This window comes from Mytilus galloprovincialis, chromosome 7 (assembly GCF_965363235.1).
Source record: "Mytilus galloprovincialis chromosome 7, xbMytGall1.hap1.1, whole genome shotgun sequence".
Classification (NCBI taxonomy): Eukaryota; Metazoa; Mollusca; class Bivalvia; order Mytilida; family Mytilidae; genus Mytilus; species Mytilus galloprovincialis.
This window is the reverse complement of record NC_134844.1, coordinates 35,668,147-35,690,918: the sequence shown is the minus strand read 5'-3', so window position 1 is coordinate 35,690,918 and position 22,772 is coordinate 35,668,147. Positions and strand designations below refer to the sequence as shown.

General features: G+C 36.9%; 1 long non-coding RNA gene across 1 annotated transcript in view; it reads left to right on the top strand.

The window, feature by feature from the left end:
• LOC143081656 (uncharacterized) overlaps positions 1-22,772 on the top strand; it is a 53,213-nt gene that overhangs the window by 17,718 nt on the left and 12,723 nt on the right. The gene's annotated exons all lie outside the window — the stretch shown is intronic.

Genomic DNA, 22,772 nt, shown 5'->3' with positions numbered 1-22,772 from the left:
TAATAAATCATGCGTTGTGTTTTTCTATACGTTTAATCGTCGTGATAGCTAATGCATATAATATAACGTCACAGAGTAAAGCGGTATGGTAACAACGTTACCATAACGTAATGTTTGTACTTCGCGTATTTTCCGACATTCTGGGGGCCGACAAAAGTGCAATATGTAACGAAAATTAAAAAATGTAAATTCACAATATAGATAAATAAATTTAAAATTAATGTCCATCTCAAATAAAATAATCAAATTCCTTAACCTTTACTTAACACAATTAAAGTTTATCTCTCAGTCCATTCGTGGATTTTTCTTCTGGCACACACGGCGGCTTCACGAAACGGTAATCGTCTTTGTATGTTACTGGTTCCTGGTTGTGGAGTTTCACGTGTTTCCTTTGGGTGAATATTGTCACATATCTCTAAGGGATATAATTTGATGATCGGTCGAGAAAAGCATCCGGATTTTGTTCTCACTTCGGCTGCTCTTGTAAGTCCATCGTTTCCAGTTATTAAAGAATCAACGACTCCGATTGTCCATTTGTTTCTTGGATACTTGTCTTCATGGATTTGAACAACATCTCCCACTTGAATTGTCTGGTCGTTATCTCCTGATCGGGTGTGGTATTCACGTAGCGACGTTAAATATTCTGATTTCCATCGCGACCAAAATTGGTCAATTACGAAATTTTGTAGTTCAGCACGTTTAGAAATGTCGCTTCTGTCTGTGAAACTTGTATTTTCGTCGATGTCTTGTCGTGGATACGGTGTAGTTGTAATCCTTCTCCCATAAAGCAGGTGCGATGGTGTCAAAGGTTCCTGATCCTCGATGTCGGTGGACACATACGTTAAAGGCCGATCGTTCAACACGGCTTCAATTTCGGTGACTATTGTTTGTAAATCCTCCAATGTAATGTACGATCTTCCAAGAACTTTTCGTAAGCACATTTTTGTTAGTCCTATTAAGCGCTCCCACCAACCACCATACCAGGGAGCTCGTTTTATTATGAATTTCCAACTCGTCCCACAGACGGATAACGCATCATTTAAGGTTTCAGATTTGGTTAGTTTCTCTAAAGTCTCGGATGCGGCCATGTATGTTGACGCATTGTCAGATATCATCACTCTCGGCAAAGACTTGCGGCTCGTAAATCTTCTGAACGCTTGTAAAAAAGATCTTTCTTTAAGATCTGTGACGACCTCTAAATGCACTGCGCGCGTTGACGCACATGTAAATAAGCATATGAATACTTTGCTTCCTTGTCCGTTATTGTCTTTAACGTATAACGCTCCAGTAAAATCAACACCTGTGACGGTAAACGGTGGTGCTTCCATTAATTTTGTCTTTGGTAGAGGTGGAGGATCTGGCGCACTGTACGGTTTTCCGGTTACTTTACGGCAAGTAACGCATTTACGAAGAACTTTTTTCACTTGTTGGCGTATTTTAGGTATCCAATAATTTTGGCGAATCTCGGTGACTGTGGCTAATACTCCTGAATGTTTTAAATTCTTATGAACTTCCGATATAAGCAATTCAGTGAAATGATAATTATTTGGTAATAAACACGGAAATCTTGAATTTTCACTAATTGGAGCATTATGAATTCTCCCGCGGCAACGAATGATTTCCTTCTGATCTATATAAAGTCGTAATTGTCGAATTAAGGTATTGGGTGTGTTCGATTGCGACTTCAAAGTCTTGATTTCTTTATCAAATGAAATCCTCTGAGCACTTATTATCCATTTTTCTGTTGCATCTTGTAGTTCCTCGCATGTGATGAATTTGCTCTGTATTCTATGTAAGCGTGATTTGCGGCAATTCGCTATGAATCGGTAAATCCATGAACTAACACGTAGTATCTTTGTTAATGTACTGTATCTCATAATATCCAGTATGCAATGAATGCCATGTGTATTATTCACTTCAATTGTATTTGTAACGCTCTCCTCTTGATCTATATTCGTTAAAAGAATGCATGTGTTAGGTGTCCACTGCGGCCAAGATGTTGAACAATTGATCCATTCCGGTCCATTATACCACAGTTTAGCATCTGCTAGTTGTGAAGCGCTGATCCCTCTGGTCAATAGGTCTGCAGGGTTGTCATTCGTCGGACAATATTTCCACTCTGAATCCTGTGTTAAAGATTTAATTTCTGTAATTCTGTTGTGAAGGAATTTTTTCAAATGTTTAGTCGTTGTTAACCAGTGTAAAACTATTTGACTGTCCGACCAATACGTGACTTTGTTTATTGATACAGCTGATTTTACGTGTGCTGCAATTCTAGCTCCTATCACAGCGGCCATTAGTTCTAATTGTGGTAATGTCAATGTCTTTATAGGTGCAACACGGCTCTTAGCAAATACTAATGTTGACTGATGTCCATTTGTAATATAAACAGCTGATCCGTAGGCTCTCTGGCTGGCATCAACGAAAACATGTAACTGTTTTGGTTCATCTGTACTCTCAGTTAAAAATTGTCTCGGTAACTCTGTGTTTGTTGAAAATTCTAAGTCTCTAGCTAATTCCATCCACTGTTGTTGTACGTTTAACGGTAGTGGCTCATCCCACTCAAGTTTGTCTTTCCAGAGGTCTTGCATTAAGATTTTGGCCCTAACGGACACTGGCGAAAGTAATCCCATAGGATCGTAGATTCGAGATGATTGACTAAGTATTTCACGTTTCGTAATGTTTGGTTCCTTAATATCTGTTACATTAACTTTATGAAAAGAAACTGTATCTTTTTCAGTGTTCCATATCATTCCTAGTATTTTCACCGTTATGTTCTTTTCGGCTAAATTTTCGTTTTTTGCAATTTCAGTTAAATCACTGCAGTTTGAGCTCCAAGATCGCAAATTGAATCCTCCCTTTGACATGACATTTCTCGCATCCTTGAAATATGTAATGGCTTCGTCATAAGTCTCAACGCTTGACAGTATATTGTCTACATATAAGTCCCTTTTCATCGTTTGTGTTATACTACTTTCATTTTCGTCCAAGTGCTTAAGTAGAGTGGCATTTAAAATAAATGGTGAGCATGTTGCGCCAAACAATATCGATTTAAACCTGTAAGTTGTAAGATTGCCATGTGGGTCTTTGGGGTCAGCTAGCCAAAAGAAACGTGTAGCGTCACGATCCTTCTTGTCAAGTCCTATCTGTAAAAAGGCCTTTTCAATATCTGTACTGATACCATATTTTCCGATTCTGAATCGCATTAATATTTTCGTTAAGTCATTTAGATTTGGTGGCGTTGACATTAAGCAATCATTTAAGCTGGCTAAATCTTGCTGTGGTTTACAACTGCAGTCGTACACTATACGAATTGGGGTAGTCTCGGAATCTTTTTTAACAGGATGGTGAGGAATGTAGTGAATCATATGTTTGTTGTTATCATCTTCCGTATCTGGAACTTTCTCTATAAATCCTCTCTTTTCTTGGTCATTGATTATTTCACTGTATTTTTGTAGCAAGTGCGGTTCCCGGTTAAGGCGTCTAATTATATTCTCGGTCCTACCTTTAGCAATGGCCATATTTGAAGGCAAATCTGGGTGGTCAAGTTTCCAAGGCAACTTTGCCGTGTACTTTCCATTCTCGTAATCAATAGCTGTGTTCTGGTATGTTTGTAAATAGTTGGTGTTCTCCTTGTTTTCACATGTATTGATTCCTATTGACTCAAGTGTCCAAAACTTTTCAATCTCTGTCTCCTCCAATTGATGGGATGAAATGATGTTTAAAAGAACTGTAGATCTTGAATGCTGGCTGATATTTGCAATACTTGGTCCTGATAATAAATATCCTATCTTTGACTGTACAGCGGTGGGTCCTTTTCCTCTTATGATTTTGTCCTCGATAATTTCCCAGTAATAATCCGCGCCTATTAGTAGGTCGATCTCAAAACGCTCTCCACTGTGTACAGAATGTGCAAGTTTAAGTCCTCTCAAATGTGGCAAGCTCCTTGTAGTCTGTGAAATGCTGTTATGAATCGGGAAGGCAATTTCCGGTACAATGAGTGTGTTTATACGCACATTTTCTCCCGTGTCGGTCTGTAATTGTATTGTTGCAGTTTCCAAGTTACGAACTTTCTGAGATAAATCTCCGAACGCAGACAGTTGAATGCTGACTTTCCCCGTTGTTTTAATTTCTAGTTTATCGGCTAATTTCTGAGTGATAAAAGTACGTTGCGCTCCTTCGTCAAATAAGATGTTACATTCTATTTTTACGTCGTTATATATAACTGGTGCAGTTGCTGTTTTTAGAAGAATGTCGGGACCTACTTGTGATGCATGCAATACACTAGTTGTGTCTGTTGTTTCAACCACGTTGATAGCTGTCTGTTGTACTTTCGGCTCCTGCTTCGTACCTGTATTGACCTCTTTCCCTTTACATATGCTTGTATGATGCATTCCGTTACAATTTTTACACCGTTTTGTAGACTTACATGCGGCCATCCGGTGTGACCCTAAACAGTTAAAACATAACTGTTTCTGTTTGACAATTTGATTCCTAGCGTTTGCGTCTGTTACTTCAGAGCACTCCGTCGGATAGTGCTCACCTGAACAAAAAATACATGTATGCGTATTTACCTTCTTCCGTGTGTCAGTTAATTTACCTTTATTGTGTGATCTTGGTTGTGTACCTGTGAAAAATGCTGTGGTGTGCAATCTGTCCGGTTCCATGACTCCCTGTCCTGCCTCAAGTATTTCAATCTCTTTAGTTATTGATTTTCGTAAATTTTGCAATATCAAATTATCTCTCCCGTGTTCTCTTGCAATAGATTTTCTTATGTCAATCGGTAACTTGTCCAAAACTACAGGTACCAAAAGCGAACCATACATCTCTGGTGTTTGACCAAGTGACTCCAATCCTCGTACGTATGATTCTAATCTGTCTCCGTAAGACCTCAAGCTAAAAGCATCATTTGTCGGTGCGGGTAAATTCATGAGTGCTTTCATGTAAGCATGTATAAGTTTGCTAGGTTGTCCGAACCGATCTCTGAGAAGGTTGACTGCGGTTTCGTAGTTACCATTAGTTAAAGCGAATCCCTCTACTGTTTGCGCGGCGCTTCCCTCTAGCTGGGCTTTAAGATAATTAAACTTTTGGATTGGCGTTAATGTGTCGTTGTAGTGTATAGATGACTCGAAACAATCCCAAAATGTTTGCCACTTGAGAATATCTCCATTAAAATAGGGTAAGTCTAACTTTGGAAGCCTATGGTAATTAGTTTTTGAAGATCTCGGTTCTGACGGGACTTGAAACATGACATTCTCTGACGGACGGGTATGCACTGCAGGGGCGTTAATTGAATACTGCTGGTTCATAGAATCTATTGCACATCTGTTCATATCAACTCTAGCTTCGGGTGTGAAATGATATGCGTCTGGGTTAAGTCTGCTCGTTGAAGAACCAACAGTATCATGCGAAATTATAGTATGTGTTTCAACATGTTCAAAGGACTTAATAAATTTCCGAATTTGTCTAATTTTACAATCAAGTTCGTACATATACTCATCTGAGTCGGTGATTTCCTGCTCCAGATTTTCCTCCGATGTCTGTTCCAAAAGTCTGTTATTCAGGTCAATCAATGTTTTCTGTTTCTGCGTGACGGCATCATCAAGGGCTTTCACTTCGTCAACTTCTGTGTCTGTTTTTGACTTTAACTCGTCGAATTTCACCAGTAGCTTCGTGACGGCTCCTTTGTGTCCAGCACGAACTGACTTCAGCTTTGAATCCATATATATCCAAAGGTCACGGCACCATTAAATTTTGAAGAATCTTAATAAATCATGCGTTGTGTTTTTCTATACGTTTAATCGTCGTGATAGCTAATGCATATAATATAACGTCACAGAGTAAAGCGGTATGGTAACAACGTTACCATAACGTAATGTTTGTACTTCGCGTATTTTCCGACATGGCGGCCATCTTGGTTTGATGGCCGGGTCACCGGACACATTTTTCAAACTACTAACCCAAAAGATGATTGTGGCCAAGTTTGGATTAATTTGGCCAAGTAGTTTCAGAGGAGAAGATTTTTGTAAAAGATAACTAAGATTTACGAAAAATGGTTAAAAATTGACTATAAAGGGCAATAACTCCTAAAGGGGTCAACTAACCATTTCAGTCATGTTGACTTATTTGTAAATCTTACTTTGCTGAACATTATTGCTGTTTATAGTTTATCTCTATCTATAATAATATTCAAGATAATAACCAAAAACAGCAAAATTTCCTTAAAATTACTAATTCAGGGGCAGCAACCCAACAACGGGTTATCCGATTCATCTGAAAATTTCAGGGCAGATAGATCTTGAACTGATAAACAATTTTATCCCGTGTCAGATTTGCTCTAAATGCTTTGGGTTTTGAGTTATAAGCCAAAAACTGCATTTTACCCCATGTTCTATTTTAAGCCATGGCGGCCATCTTGGTTTGATGGCCGGGTCACCGGACACATTTTTCAAACTACTAACCCAAAAGATGATTGTGGCCAAGTTTGGATTAATTTGGCCCAGTAGTTTCAGAGGAGAAGATTTTTGTAAAAGATTACTAAGATTTACGAAAAATGGTTAAAAATTGACTATAAAGGGCAATAACTCCTAAAGGGGTCAACTGACCATTTCAGTCATGTTGACTTATTTGTAAATCTTACTTTGCTGAACATTATTGCTGTTTACTGTTTATCTCTATCTATAATAATATCCAAGATAATAACCAAAAACAGCAAAATTTCCTTAAAATTACTAATTCAGGGGCAGCAACCCAACAACGGGTAATCCGATTCATCTGAAAATTTCAGGGCAGATAGATCTTCACCTGTTTAACAATTCTACCCCATGTCAGATTTGCTCTAAATGCTTTGGTTTTTGAGTTATAAGCCAAAAACTGCATTTTACCCCTATGTTCTATTTTTAGCCATGGCGGCCATCTTGGATGGTTGGCCGTGTCACCGGACACATTTTTTAAACTAGATACCCCAATGATGATTGTGGCCAAGTTTGGTTTAATTTGGCCCAGTAGTTTCAGAGGAGAAGATTTTTGTAAAAGTTAACGACGACGACGGACGACGGACGACGGACGACGACGGACGACGGACGACGCCGGACGCCGGACGCCAAGTGATGAGAAAAGCTCACTTGGCCTTTTAGGCCAGGTGAGCTAAAAAATTGGATGTGAAATACCTGAACGTATAAGAAGTCTGCATGTTGAGCTATATTTACGAATGATGTCCTTATACCGATGATAAAATTTTGTAAATATTTTGACTAGTTTGTGATATCGAAAACCCTGGTGTAATAATTTTTCAGTAATACATAAATTTCTCTCGTTAAAATCTAAAACATTATACATACTAGTTATCAAATGTACCAGGCTTATATAATTTAGTACGCCAGACACGCGTTTCGTCTACATAAGACTCATCAGTGACGCTCATATCGAAATATTCATAAAGTCAAACAAGTACAAAGTTGAAGAGCTTTGGGGATCCAAAATTCCAAAAAATTGTGCCAAATACAGATAAGGTAATCTATGCCTGGAATAAGAAAATCCTTAGTTATTCGTGAAATTTAAAGTTTTGTAAACAGGAAATTTATAAATGACCACATTATTGATATTCATGTCAACACCGAAATGTTGACTACTTGGCTGGTGATAACCTCGGGGACGAAACGTCCACCAGCAGTGGCATCGACCCAGTGGTGTAAATAGTTATCAAATGTACCAGGCTTATATAATTTAGTACGCCAGACGCGCGTTTCGTCTACATAAGACTCATCAGTGACGCTCATATCGAAATATTCATAAAGCCAAACAAGTACAAAGTTGAAGAGCTTTGGGGATCCAAAATTCCAAAAAATTGTGCCAAATACAGATAAGGTAATCTATGCCTGGAATAAGAAAATCCTTAGTTATTCGTGAAATTTAAAGTTTTGTAAACAGGAAATTTATAAAAATGACCACATTATTGATATTCATGTCAACACCGAAATGTTGACTACTGGGCTGGTGATACCCTCGGGGACGAAACGTCCACCAGCAGTGGCATCGACCCAGTGGTGTAAATAGTTATCAAATGTACCAGGCTTATATAATTTAGTACGCCAGACGCGCGTTTCGTCTACATAAGACTCATCATACGTATTATATATATAAAGTTTGTTCGTAATATTTTTGTTTGTTTTTGTTTGGTAGGTTTTTAGAAAATATAAAAAAAAATTATTTTAACAAATTAAATTGACCTAAATAACAAAAGAAAATTTTTTTGGTTGGATTTCCCTTAAAACTTGTCACGATGTACTTGTTTGAAATGTACGAGTGCTACATGTGGAGAAGGATCTGTTTACCCTTCCGGAGCACCTGAGATCACCCCTAGTTTTTGTTCTTGGGGTTCGTGTTGTTTATTCTTTAGTTTTCTATGTTGTGTCGTGTGTACAATTGTTTGTTTGTTTTGTCCTTTTCATTTCTAGCCATGGCGTTGTCAGTTTTTTTTTTGTGATTTATGAGTTTGACTGTCCCTCTGGTATCTTTCGTCCCTCTTTTAAAGCATTTTGTGATGTATGTGAAAATGAAGTAGAAAATATCACTCACAATGTTTTATTATGTTCTGAACTAGTACAATTTCATCTGTTTCTGCCAAAAAAACTGTCTGTTTCATTTGATAATGTGTATTCTGACAAAATTAATGATGAAATGTATGACAAGGTATATGTTTGGTTTAATTGGACATTTCAAAGGCGTTAATGTAAGTTTTGTCAATTTCATGTTATCTATAGCGAGATATTTCAGAAGAAGGAATTTACTTAAACATTTAAGCAGTAATGTTGATTGCATCAGTCTATTTAAACACACTGTTGAACAGTGTATAACATTTGTCAGTGGGAAATTTAGTGACCAAATATTACCTCCCCTGTAAACATTGAAAACTAGATCTTCTTAATGTTTGTCCCATTTTAGCAAGACCGCTATCAGTTATGGATTCACGGAGAAACGTTCTGGAAAATAGAAAAAAAAATGAAATGAATTGAAAGAAAAACAAAACTTCCACTCAATGTTGTCATTTTTCTCCTTAAGTACCAAACGACGAAAGTATCAGGCTATAGATGCTTCGAGTAAAATTATTTTTAAATGTTACTATGCAAATAAATTCCTGGAGTACCAGCCTCAATTTATTTTGTTACTATCAGTTACCTCTCTGGAACAAGCTTTTTCGTATCTATATACTAGATCAGAGAATGTCAGGAAAAAAATTCAAAGGAATCGATTGATATGCAACAAAGATTGGCACTTTTAAAACTAAGTTACCAAGCAAAAACATTGAATGTGAATAGATCGAGAAGACCACAAATACTTTTACAAGACTCGAGACGACCTTTTCTTAAAATTCTGTACAAAAGAAAAGAATGATACCTACTTTACGGAAATATCTATCTGTATTTCTTTAATCAGCACAGATAGACTTTAAATATTAAGTATCATGATAATCGACAAGATTTCTCTATTGAATGCACATGTAACAAGAGCAGACCGGTGAGCTCGACAATTTAGGCGTGAAAAAATAAGCATACTTTAAGAAATTGTAACACGATAAGTACATTTTATAACACTCAGAAAATTGGTGACCCGATATAGATCTGTCGATTTTGTATGTACATGTTTTTTCCATTTTTTTTTATTAATATGCAGCAAAGATTGGCAGTTTTTAAATTTTAGTTTCTCAAGCTTCAAAATCAATTATCTCGATATACTGAACAAAAAACATCGTGTATTTACACGTATATTTCTAATACTGCAAATAATTTCTTAACAATGTACAACTATTATTTTGAAATAAATTTTAATCAGTATCGTCATCGGTATTCTTTTATTGTTGACTTTCTCGACTTTTGCATAAGAAGAGTTAATTTTCTTTTGTTTTCGGGCACTGGAAATTACACTGTTGTGTGGTGTGAGATGTATGAGTAATGTTTTTGAGAAACTTTTTTTTAAAAACAGTATTTCAAGAGTTTTGGTGCAAGAGACTGACTTAATTTTTAATTATTGTGTTGATGATATATGTCCTTACATATCAAAACATTGTCTTGTGATGTTTTGTGTAATATGTAATATATCTAGTGTATATACATGTTGAATAATTTAAAGAGGATGGTATATGGTTATTTTGGTGCAACGTGATGGCCGTTTTTTTTTATTTCTCGTTCAACGTGTTTTTACCTTTTTATTTGACGTTCATTCGTGCAAGACAGGTGCCCCGATCAACGTGTTCTGCTTATTCAATTTTACATGAATCGTGATTTTTAAATGCTTATTTTGCTCGGTATTTTTCAAATAAATTTCAGACACTAGGCAGGGATTGTCAAGAAAAACATTGATTGATTTTTTGGGGGATAAGGCGGAAAGGCCTAAGAGGTTGCTCCTTTATTTGCATTTTAAAATTTAATAAGATTGTTAAATACTATTTTGAAAGCCGTAAATCATTTATATCATAAATGTGTCAACTAAAAAAAATCTAAATAGGGAATATTACCTCGGATATTAGGAAAAACAGAGAGTTTATATATACAAGGGCATAGTGACTCAGTCACAAAATATTCACATCAAAGTCTTTATTTTTCGTGCAACTTTCATGACAGAAATTAATTCGCGTTCAACGTGTTCCGATGTCTTATTTCACGGATTCCGTGCAAATTCCCCCTTATCACCTTCTTGAATGTAGATAAAAAAAAAACTGTTAATCTTAAGGGATAAAGAGTGAACAGTGTATAAGTATTAAATAAATGAACTTGTGATATGACAAATAGAATACAGTCCCTGTAACATAGATCAACTGTTCTATATAAATATAAGAGGATGTGATATGAGTGCCTATGAGACAACTCTCCATCCAGGTCACAATTTGTAAGCCATTATAGGTAAAGCTCGGCTTATCATCATGAAATCTTTAACAGACAAAGAACTACTTCAAAAGCAATCTTAAATCATCCGTCGACTTGTTATTATAGTTATTGTACTATATATTTTTTTATAGATTGATTTGAATAACAAATTGATCAACAATACAGGATCTTCAAATAGGTCAGTTGTTAATATATGAAAGTTATTTTTTTCAAAGAAACGGCAAAATATAAAAGATAGAGAGAAATAAAAAAAACAAAAATGATCACCAATAAAAGGGATTTTAGTCATGAATTTGTTCTAGTCTATAGAGCCAATAGTTATTTTTTATTTCGATAACCAGATAGCAAAGCTATTATTTGTTTTGTTGCAATTATGCATAGAGCTATAACTGATATCGTCTCACTGGGCATCCTTATTTTTTTTTAAATTACTTAGTATTTATAATCTCGGGCTAGAAGTTTTTCTATAGAAAAAAGTTCCTAAGGGATGTTAACTTGTCATGTTTTGGAATTTGTGTCCGCTTTTCGGAATCCTCGTATTTTATCCATTTGAATGCCTTAAAAAATTGCCCATTGACCCCAATTTTCTTTTTAGAAATCTTTTACATGTATAATTATAAGCATCTGTAAAAGTCTTATAAAAATAGTTTTTTTTGAGAACTCAAACTTGTCAATAATAAAGCTATGAAAAGTCAAGAGAGAGCATTTTCCCGCCAAAATTCCAATGGCTAATATCTCGGGCACATTGACCTTTATATTTCTATTTTGCTATTTTGGTTCCTTTATTAATTCCCTATCAATATATACTAGTGTTATGAAAAGCTTGTCATTTTGAAACCGAGAAGCGCACCACCTCCTTAATCATTATGCTATATAAATTTTAAAAACATGTCCCCTTTGAAAACACAACTGTTCATTTATCTTTTTTTCGCAGTAGAGAAAATAAAAAAAACCTATAGTTTAGGTATTTCAGATAAGATCATATTCATGAAACATTTAAACCTGGACAAATTATTAAGAAATTTACCAACCGTTGCAAATCATCTTTAAATGTGAGTCCGGATATCAGTTGTAAAAGACATTATATAGCAACATATTTTTATTTTATTTTCCCGTAGAACAATACCACGAGTAAGACGACACATTTATATTGCATTTGTGCAAACAAAGCGTCAAATTATTGCTGTAATCAATGAAAATATACGTGATTGGTTAACATTATCCCTCGTAGATAACATATTGTAATGCCGTCAACTTCCCTTTTTCGAATATGCTGTGTTTTTAAGTACACATAATAATAATACGGAGATGTCTGTGAGATGATATGCCTTGCATATGATTATATTTAATATGCTGATCGTACTAAAATTGATTGTCAAGATTTAATTCTATTGTGTTTTAAGTGATGTTATCACTGGAATTTACTCGCGGTGAAAATTTTGCAAGTTTGTTCCCGGAGTGCCGGTACCTTTAGTTCTGTTGTTCATTTGAAATATTAACCTTAATCATGTGTTCCTTAGTTATCCTGTATGTGTAATAACTTTCATAATGATTACATATGTTGGTTCTTATTGATTTTAAGCTGGAAAACATCTTTATTTACATAAAACGTCCAGTGTTGACATTTGAATTGCCATTTCGGGAATTTCCCTAAACAGAGAGGTGGCTGCTGATTGGTCCGACATATGTAAAATAGTCTTTGATAAAATCGAAATGATCAACTACGCAAGGCAGTGATTGTTGTGGTTTGGAAATGGATGTTATGAAACGCCAAACTTGAAATCTCGGAGACTTTGGGAGCAAATCAAGGAGACAATTTTGGAGCAAATCTCGGAGACTTTGTGTGTAAATCCAGGAGACAAGTTGGGAGTAAATCTAGGAGACTTTGGGAGTTAATCAAGGAGACAAGTTGGGAGACTAGGAGGTAAATCAAGGAGACAATTTGGGAGCAAACTGGGAGACTTTTGGAGTAAATCAAGGAGACAAGTTGGGAGCAAATTGGGAGACTATGGAGTAATTCAAGGAGACAAGTTGGGAGCAAATTGTGAGACTTTTGGAGTAAATCAAGGAGACAAGTTGGAAGCAAATTGGGAGACTTTGGAGTAAATCAAGGAGACAAGTTGGGAGTAAACCTTGGAGACTTTGGACATCTGGAGTAAAGGTTAACGAAGCTGTAAAGTGTGTTGGTTCTACGGTATTCCAATTCGACGTCGGGCCTTACATTTTACAGTTATACGTAACCTTTGATATCTGGTGGCCGACTCCAACACCAGGAAGGCAGCGTTATAATATAATATTTGCAAGCTCGTGCAGTACACATTTACTCGCGAACTATTAAGAAGAAATACTATTATGCTGAGCCGGACTCAACTAGTTTAACTAGGTGACTGTATCGCAATTTCGGCAAATATATAAAGAACACAACTTGTTTTGAAAATTGTAATTATAGTATTCCAACAGAAAGGTTTACATAGTAGTCAGTATATTGGTAAACTGAAAGAAATAAAAATAGAATATTTTACGATGTGTACGAATTAAATATGAAAGTTAAATACCGGATTATTAATCGAGTCAAAAACGAAAGTAGAATTTACAGTTCAAACCTCGGAAATAAATAACTAACAGTTCGTATGTATTTATAAATCACTTATCAAAAAATAACGGAGTTAAACAGATTAATTTATCACAGTTAATGATAGAATCAAACGTACATGACAGTGGTATGTCTCGATTTCCTCAGAAAGATGAAATGTCGTCCATTTTCCATGTGTTGAAATATTGAAGCGGACGGTGTCACAGAAATTAAAGGTAGTCGATAAATACGGTGATTTGAGAAATCGGTCCAGTTCAATTTGTTCCGAATAAATATGAAAACATGTAATAAACATTGAATGTGAAACAGAATACTCCCCGTCTGAAATCTATCTGATATCACTATTCCATAAAATATAAACACATGTGAATGTCCTATCTAAATCCAATATATATATATATATATATACACATAATTACACAGGGTTGTTCTGCACGAGAAGAATCATGTCCACGATAGGACGTGTGTAGGTTGTGGCTTTTCCATTAACGATTACTCGCACTTCTGCTTTTCGGACATGTTCGTCTGAACTTTTAAATGAGTTCACTATAATTCCAACGGGCCATTGGGTACGGCAAAAGTTTTTGTCCTTTAGAAGAATGACGTCTCCTTCGATGAGATCACGGCGATCTTCGGTCCATTTTCGTCGTTGTTGTAGTAACGGCAGGTACTCTTTCCTCCAACGGGACCAGAAAACACTGGCAAGAGCCTGTACTCGTCTCCATTCGGCAAGACATAGATCTCGTTTATCGAATTCTCCAAGATGATCTGAGGTGAATATGTAGTCGGTTTTCTGTGTCAATAACATAGCCGGAGTTAATATTAATGGATTCTCTGGATCTGTTGATACCGGTACCAGAGGTCTAGAGTTCACTATTGCTGAAACTTCTGCCATTAGTGTGTTGAGCACGTCATGCGTTAGGCTTCTTCCGGCTGCATTTAGAAGCATAGAATCAAAAATTCTCCTGGTGATACCAATTATTCTCTCCCAGGCTCCACCCATGTGGGACGAATGCGGCGGATTGAAGATCCAAGTTGTACCAGAATCAGGGTTTCCGCTGGCGATCGCCATTTTCGCAATTTGCGAAAAAATAATAATTGTGGCGATAAAAATTCGTCATTTGCGAAAGAATTTGGCGAAAGAAATATAAATAACATTTATTTTCCTCCATCTTGTTTATTTACTTTTTTTCGAGTTTCTCGGACTTTACCGGATCAGACTATACTCGGAATTTACCTTGACCTCATTAAGATTTAAACAGAAAATCAATAATCAACTGATTGCATTTTATAGCTATCGACAACAAAGGACTAATTAATAAAGGTGTTGATTGAATTGTTTGACAACATGATATGGTTAAATGGCTTCCACTAAATGTCAAATACATAATTTATTTACCACTTTGTGACGCACGTGTTTGAAGCAAATTTTTGACGTCTCCTCTCCTTTTGAAAATAGTTTAGAAAAGAAAGCTGTTGTGACGAAAAATGTTCAAAACCAAGAAAAATCTCCGATTTAAAACTTTTATTATCCATTTACTTAATATAGGTAATTGATTAGGGAGACTACTGTAAAGTCGTTTGAGTGACACACGTCACGGTTTCAAGCATAGTTTTACGTCTCAACTTTTTCATTTATGATGGTCAAGAAAAGAAAACTGTCGTTAAATATGAAGAAATATTTCCAAAAGGTTGGGAACAACCCCTCGAATGAGAGTAACCCTTCAATGTAATGACTACACATGAAGTGAGGGATCAATTTCATGTGATAAAAACTTTTGTTTTGTTGTAAAAACCACTTCTTAGTACAAAAGGGCGAAATCATCTTATTTAAGGGAAGGAAAAAGGGGGGGGGGAAAGGATAAATTTTAAACTAAAAATATATTTATGTTACTTGGCGAAAAAAATAATAAAGTGGCGAAAAATATATTGTTTTGGCGAAAGAGGTGGCGAAAAAAATAATTGACCCAGGGGAAACCCTGACCAGAATTGAACAGAAAGTTCTTGAAGGGTCCATCTTCAACGTTGATTGCGTCAATCTTTAAATCGTCGATTGCGCCAATAAAGTTCGTTTCACGGTCAGATCGGAAAATCTTAACTTGGCCTCTTATAGCGGCGAATCTCCTGACAGCGTTTATGAAGGCTGAAGAGCTCATTTCCTCGATGAGTTCGATATGAACAGCTCTTGTCACTAAGCATGTGAAAAGAATTGCCCAACGTTTTGAGTTAGCGTATCCACCACGTGTTTTACGTGAAACAATTGTCCAGGGTCCAAATTTGTCTATTCCAACGTTGGTAAAGGGAGGTGACGGTTCAAGACGGTCCTCTGGCAAATCAGACATGATTTGAAACTCAGTGTTTCCTCTGCGGCATGTCACACATTTGTGAATGATAGAAGAGATCAAGCGTTTAGCTCTGACGATCCAGAATCCTGCGGAACGAATCGCTCCATCTGTAAAATGGCGACCTTGATGTTTTATCGTGTCGTGGTAGTGTCGAACTAATAATGTCGCTATATGATGGCGTCCAGGGACGATCAATGGTTTCTTTTCACGGAGGTTTAAGTCAGATTTGGCAATACGGCCTCCTACTCGTAATAGTCCTCGTTCGTCCACAAACGGGTTGAGGTTAGCTATCGGGCTCCGATTATGAATTTGTTCTCGACGTTTAATGCAATCTATTTCATCGCCGTAAACTTCATATTGAGCAGATATTAAGATGAAATTTTCGGCATTCGAAAAGCCTTCCAGAGAGGTCACTAGTGCTGCCTGTTTTGACCCGTGTAAACGGGAGAAACGTTCTAAAAAGGCTATCGCTCGCACAAGTGATGTCCAGTTTGAGAATCTGTTGAATCTTTCAGTTCCGATACCTTTATGCTCAAGTGTTGCAAATGTTTTTGCAACATTAACAGTTGCAAATGTTTTTGCAACATTAACAGTTGCAAATGTTTTTGCAACATTAACAGTTGCACGAATTTCTCCATCTTCCTCTGGATCTATTAGCTGATATATGTCCTCAGAATTCTTCTGTTCTGAGGAAAGAAGTTGTCTTGGTCCTAATAACCATTCACTGCTATGAATTTCGTGCGCTGGTACGGACCTTGTTCCCTAATCTGCGGGATTACGGTTAGTTGGTACGTAATTCCATTGACTTGGAGAGCCTAAATTTCCTTATTTTCTCTACTCTATTGGCGACATAGATAAAGAACCTTCTTGTCTCATTACTGATGTAACCTAAGACCACTTTACTGTCTGTGTAGAATTTCACGGTGTCTATATGTAAATCTAAATTATCCACAATGGTTTGTGTAATCTCAACTGCTAATACAGCAGCAGATAATTCAAGTCGTGGAATAGTGTGACCACTCGTTGGTGCAACTTTAGCTTTCCCAAGAATGAACCCTATGTTAGGTTCACCACTACTGTCGGTCGTGCGTAGATATGCAACAGCTGATATGGCTTTTTTCTGATGCATCAGAGAAGACATGCAACTCCTTTGTGGCTGTTTTGCTGAGATACGGCACGTAAGTACGTGGTATGCGCAATGTTTCGATAGCATTTAAAGTATCTCTCCAAGATTTCCACTCAGCTGCTGTGTCATCAGAGAGAGGTTGGTCCCAGTCGACGGTTTCTGACACTATTTTCCTTAATAGTTGTTTCCCTTTTATAATCAGAGGAGCCAAAAATCCAAGAGGATCGTAGAGACTGTTTATCGTCGATAAAATTCCTCTCCGAGTTATTGGTTTGTTTTCAGATGATAATTGAAATAAGAAATTGTCAGTGTTTACATCCCAACTGAGTCCAAGGCTACGTTGTAAGGGTTTGCTGTCGCATTCTAAGTCTAGATCTTTAAGATTTGAAGCCAAATCACTGGCATGAAATGCAGACATAACTTCCGCACAATTAGAGGCAAACTTGTGAAGGCGTAAGTTTTCATATTTTGCTAATGCTTGCTGTGTGTCCTTCATGAGCTTAACAAATTCCTCTTTGGTAGGACATGACGTAAGACCGTCGTCGACGTAGAAGTCTCTTGTAACAAAGCTAGTCACGTGACTGCCGAACTCTTATTCTGATGTCTGCGCTGCTTTTCTGAGTCCAAGCGTAGCAACGGTAGGTGACGGACTATTTCCAAAAACATGAACTCTCATGCGGAATTCGACAAAGTTCTCTTGTAGGTCGTTGTTTTTATGCCATAATTATCGCAGATAATTTCGGTGGTCTTTTCTCACTACAAAGCAGTGAAACATGTGTTGAACGTCTGCAGTTACTGCGACCATTTCTTTCCGGAAACGCTGCAGTACTCCCAAGAGATCATTGGTCAATTCTAGACCTGTTAGCAGGACGCTGTTGAGTGAAACTCCATTACATTTGGCGGAAGAATCATTCACACCCCTAATCTGATCGGTTTTTTTCGGGTGATAAACACCAAACAATGGTAAATACCAGCACTCTTAATATTCGCCCAACTGTGGTGCGAGCTCTGCATGATGATTATCTAAGATTTTACTCATAAATGTAAGAAAATGTTCCCGCTTTACTGGGTTTCTATTCAGACTGGCGTCTAACATGTTAGCACTATGAAGAGCCTCTGGTTTGTTGCTTGGCAATGGCTGTCTTGGCACTCGGAACGGTAACGGTGCTACCCAACTTCCTTCCGAGTCTCTGACAAATTCGTTGTCCATCTGTTTCATGACCATTTTGTCTTCATATGACATTCCAGGCTTATCATCGTCCTTTGTTTTTTCAAAGAGTGGCGATTGTAAATCTTTCTTAACGGGGTCTGTGTAGTTTTCCCGAATGTCAAATTTGCTTGTACATGGTTGAAACGTTGAAGTTGTCCTGTAGGCAAAATGTTAGTTATTTTGACATTTAACTCAAGAGGCACATGCTGCTTGTTAATGCAAGTTTCTCCTAACACTACCCAACCCAGTTTCCATTGTTGTGCACATGGAGTTCTGGGTGGTCCTATGCACTGGTTAAGGACATGATGTGCCTCTATAAGGTCTCTGCCAATTTAGAGAAGAATTTGGCAATTTTCCTCTATTGGTGGAATGCTAGCCCTAAGTTCTCTTAAATAAGGGTGATGCATTGTAACTTCAGGAGTAGGTATTTCGTCCCTATTATTGGGAACATGATCACATTCAATCAGTACAGGAAGATCAAACTTGTCATTACCATTGATTGATTCCATGACGAAACCTCTTCCTCTTTTCCCGGAAGTGACTAATTTGCCGGAGCATGTTGATAGAGTATAGTTCTCCGGTTTATCTTTGACGTCGAAAAGATTAAAGAATTCGGGCGATGCTAGTGACAGGTTGCTTTGGTCATCAATGATGGCGTACATGCGAATAACTTTGTACTGGTTATCTTTGTGATAAACATTCACAGGAAGTATTTTAGCACACGATTTCCCGCTGTATGTATCTTTGCAGATCTCAGTACAAATAGAGTTAACTGAGGTTGACTTAGTTTCAGCCGATTCTGTAGGCTTGCTTAGGTGAGCTAGACTGCAGGTTGCTGTGGTCTAGTGATGTGTAGTGCGGTAGTGTGTTGATAACTTCCACATTCTTTACAACTTATGCGTGCAATATGCGTGCATTGCACTCCCGGCTTCTGTATTTGGTAGAATCACAACACTTGTAACAGACATTGTTTTCTTTCAAAAGACCCTTGCGTTCCGCTATTGATTTGGCTCGGAACACTCGACATTCATTTAAGGAATGCTTTGTATTGTGCATAATACAAAGACCTTGTTTGCTGGCGTCTCCGGATTGCTGCTCAATCGCTGTTTTATGAGTACCAACTTTAAGGATCGTTTTTGATTCTACTGATTTCACTGATGAATGCAGATAACTCTGTAAAAGGAGGAAAGGCAGCGCCGTGGTTAGATTTGTATCTAGACGCCCTTGTAATCCACTTTTCCTGAAGTCCATATGGTAGTTTTTCAATGACAGGGTTTATTCCGGTCGGTGAATCAAAATAAGCTAGCAGACATCCCAGCTTGGGATTTTCCTTGTGGTATTCTATTTCTGATAGGATGTCAGACAGTTCATAAAGACGTGCGTTGTCCTTATTCGTCAAGGTTGGGAATTTGTCAAGTTTACTCCTGAGAGAGGCTTCCAACATTTCTGGAGCACCATACCGCTCGTCAAGCCTCTTCCATAATCTTTGTATACCTATTGTAGGATTATTGGCGTTCGACGCTCTTATGCTTATGGCATGTTTAGCAGACTCAGGACCGAGCCACTTGATCAATAAATCAATCTGCTCCGAGTCAGATACTTGTACCTCGTCTGTCACGTTTTTAAAGCTTGCTTTTCATGTATGGAAGGATTCTGCCCGATCGTTAAAGCTTGTTAATCGGGAGAAAAGCAGGTCCTTACGCAAGAGAAATCTAGTGATCTCCGATGTGGGGGTTGATTTGTTGCTGGTGTGCAACAGGGATCTCTTCTATTACGCCTTGTATTTGGTGTGAAACAGGGATCTCTTCTATAACGTCTTGTTTTGTGCGTAAGTCTTTAACACCTTGTTTTTGGTGTCCATCAGGGATCTCATCTGAAAGGTCTAGTTTTTGTATACTGGTTACTAATCCCAGATCTGGGATTAAGGTAACTTTCGGTGACTTAGTATCGGAAGGCAAGACAGCAGATGTCTGTGACAGTAGGTTCAGTGCCACGGATGGCACGAACGCTGGTGCTTTGTGACTCAGCTCGATATGAACAGGAATTTGTTTTTTCTTTTGAGGTCCTGTTTCTTCCTTTGCAGCAGTTGAAACAGGAAGTTTATTTACGAAAGCTTGCACACGCTGGAGCGGGTCTTCCTTTTCGTTAGGGAGATCGCTAAACGCTTGGCTGTCATCGTATTCCAGGATACGAGCCTCGGCTTCTGCGACTGCAGCCTCTCTGCGTGCTACTAGAAGGTTTAATTTGGCCTTCAGTTCGACTTTTTCTCGGCTTACGCGTGCAGCCTCTTGTTTGATTTGTGCTTTTCTGCGTATTGCCTCTTGTTCTGCCTCATGTTCCATTTTAGCATTTGAACGTGCGGCTTCTTGTTTCATTTCGGCCTTTTTAAGTGTGGCTTCCTGGTATCTATGATGAGTTTATTCACCAAAAAGTTTAGTGACAAAATATCAGGAAAAAGAAGGATCTATGATTTCACAATGTGTGTTGCGTTTAAGAAAAAAATGAAGCTGCAAAGATCAAAAAAATAATTAATTAAAAACAATTGATTTTGATGAGAGGACACCACAGTTTTGCCATTTAAACGTACAGTAGTTATACAGTCATTCCCAAAAAATGGGTACAATTACAAAATTTCAGTGTCGCCGGCAAATAACCACAAAATGCAAGCTTAACATATGTCACAGATAATCTTTTTCGTGTTCTAAGTGATTAATATGTATACTAAAATAGAATTATATTCTTTTGTGATGTATATCGTAAATATATTTGTGTGATTTTCTATTCAATATACGGAAATCACACGAATTCCGAATGTCGCCAAGAAAAACTCCAAATATCGGTGTGAATTAAAATACTTTATTTCATCTAAATCATGATTAGATTTGCTTTTTTTATTTGACACTATATTGATTTTTATCCACAAAAATATTTTAGAATCAAAAGTTATAATATACACTTTGATTTACCCATTAAACCAATGTCGCCGATAAACGTATAACCTACCGTAACGTATCTTTAGGTACTACAGTCAAAACATATTTATATGATTGGAAATCATGCCCAAAGTGACTTTAAGCAAAGTTGATACATAAAATTTTAAATTCCTGCCTTTAACTTTTATTGCAATGAAACGAAAAATAAAAAAAAATCTTCTCTTTCTCTTTTTTTCGATTGTCGCATATAAGAATCCAACCTACGTAACGCGTATTTTGGAACGCACTAACCAAGAACAAATCAAAATGATGATTATTTCATTGAAAGCACCCGTAAAGCTTCTCAATAATCAGTTTTGAGAAAGCAACTCAGCAATATTGTTACATATTTCCATGTATAATGTAAATAAAACTAACCTCCGTTTAAATAACCTCCGTGACGCAGTTATTTACAGTTAAGTTGTCAGACTTTTTTATTAGTATCAGCGGCTGCCGACACTGCCGAAAGTCATTTTTGTAGCAGACATCATTTATTATAAAGAAAACAGACAAACAAAATACAGATTTTGAGAAAAAAAATGTTGTTTTGAGAAAGGTAGGTTAACTTGTTTTTCCCTATTATGTGAGCAACATTATAACGTTTAATAAACGTTATATCAGCCATTTTCTTAGATTTAAAATAGTCTACAACACAACTTGTGTAATTACGACGACAATCATAACTTTAACAGCGGTTTATGGCAAACATTTTCAAGATTATTTAGGACTCATCAATGTAACGGAGGTTATGCAAATAAAAAAAATCTAAAGATGCATGTAAACACGATCATACCAATTGAAATTCTTGTACATTGTTATAGATACCAAATCAGTTCATCAATTATCACTAATAAAAATCAAAAGGTGATGTCAATCATAGACGACATCATTGATTTACGTTACGGAGGATAGAAATTTAAGGAAAAAACGTTTTTTTTCTCTAACAGGACTTTACTCTTTTTAGATAACGATTTACTAAGAAAAATGTTTAATTCTGTTGTCTTGTTTGTCATTTAATTCCAATACTTACATTCATTTATATGTTTGCTGTTGGTAAGAACTGGAATTGTCCGTTATGGAGGTTTTAAATGTCGTTACGGAGGATAGAAATTTTCGAAATGAAACTATTTTGACTCCAAAACTTCATAGTTGAGTATAATACATACATTATGGTGTGAAGGAAGATGACATAACTGTATAGAGCTAATAAAATTATGTTGAACAGTATTCGGTTTAGGTAAAACATATTTTTGAGTGAAAGTTCATGAATCGTTACGGAGATTTTGACAAGAACAAGTCCATTTGACTAAAAGAAACATATAACTTGATAGAAAACAGTTTTTTGGGGAAAGACGGCTTCAAGCCGTCAATCCCCTATTGGGTTGACCAGAGTGACATTCCCTCACATCATTCATTTTGTTTTTATAGTGTGGAAACCCCCCCCCCCCCCCCAACAAATCTTACTTAGATTGAAGAGAAGGAGACCCAGACATGAATAGTTTGACTTTAAACACTTTTTTACACATTTCCCTTCTGTTTCTAACGAAATTATTGTATCTTTAGCTCTCCTTTACACTATTAATGTTTCTTTTACAATCCGGAAAAATCAGTATGACGAGATATTCTAAATATATCCAACCTAC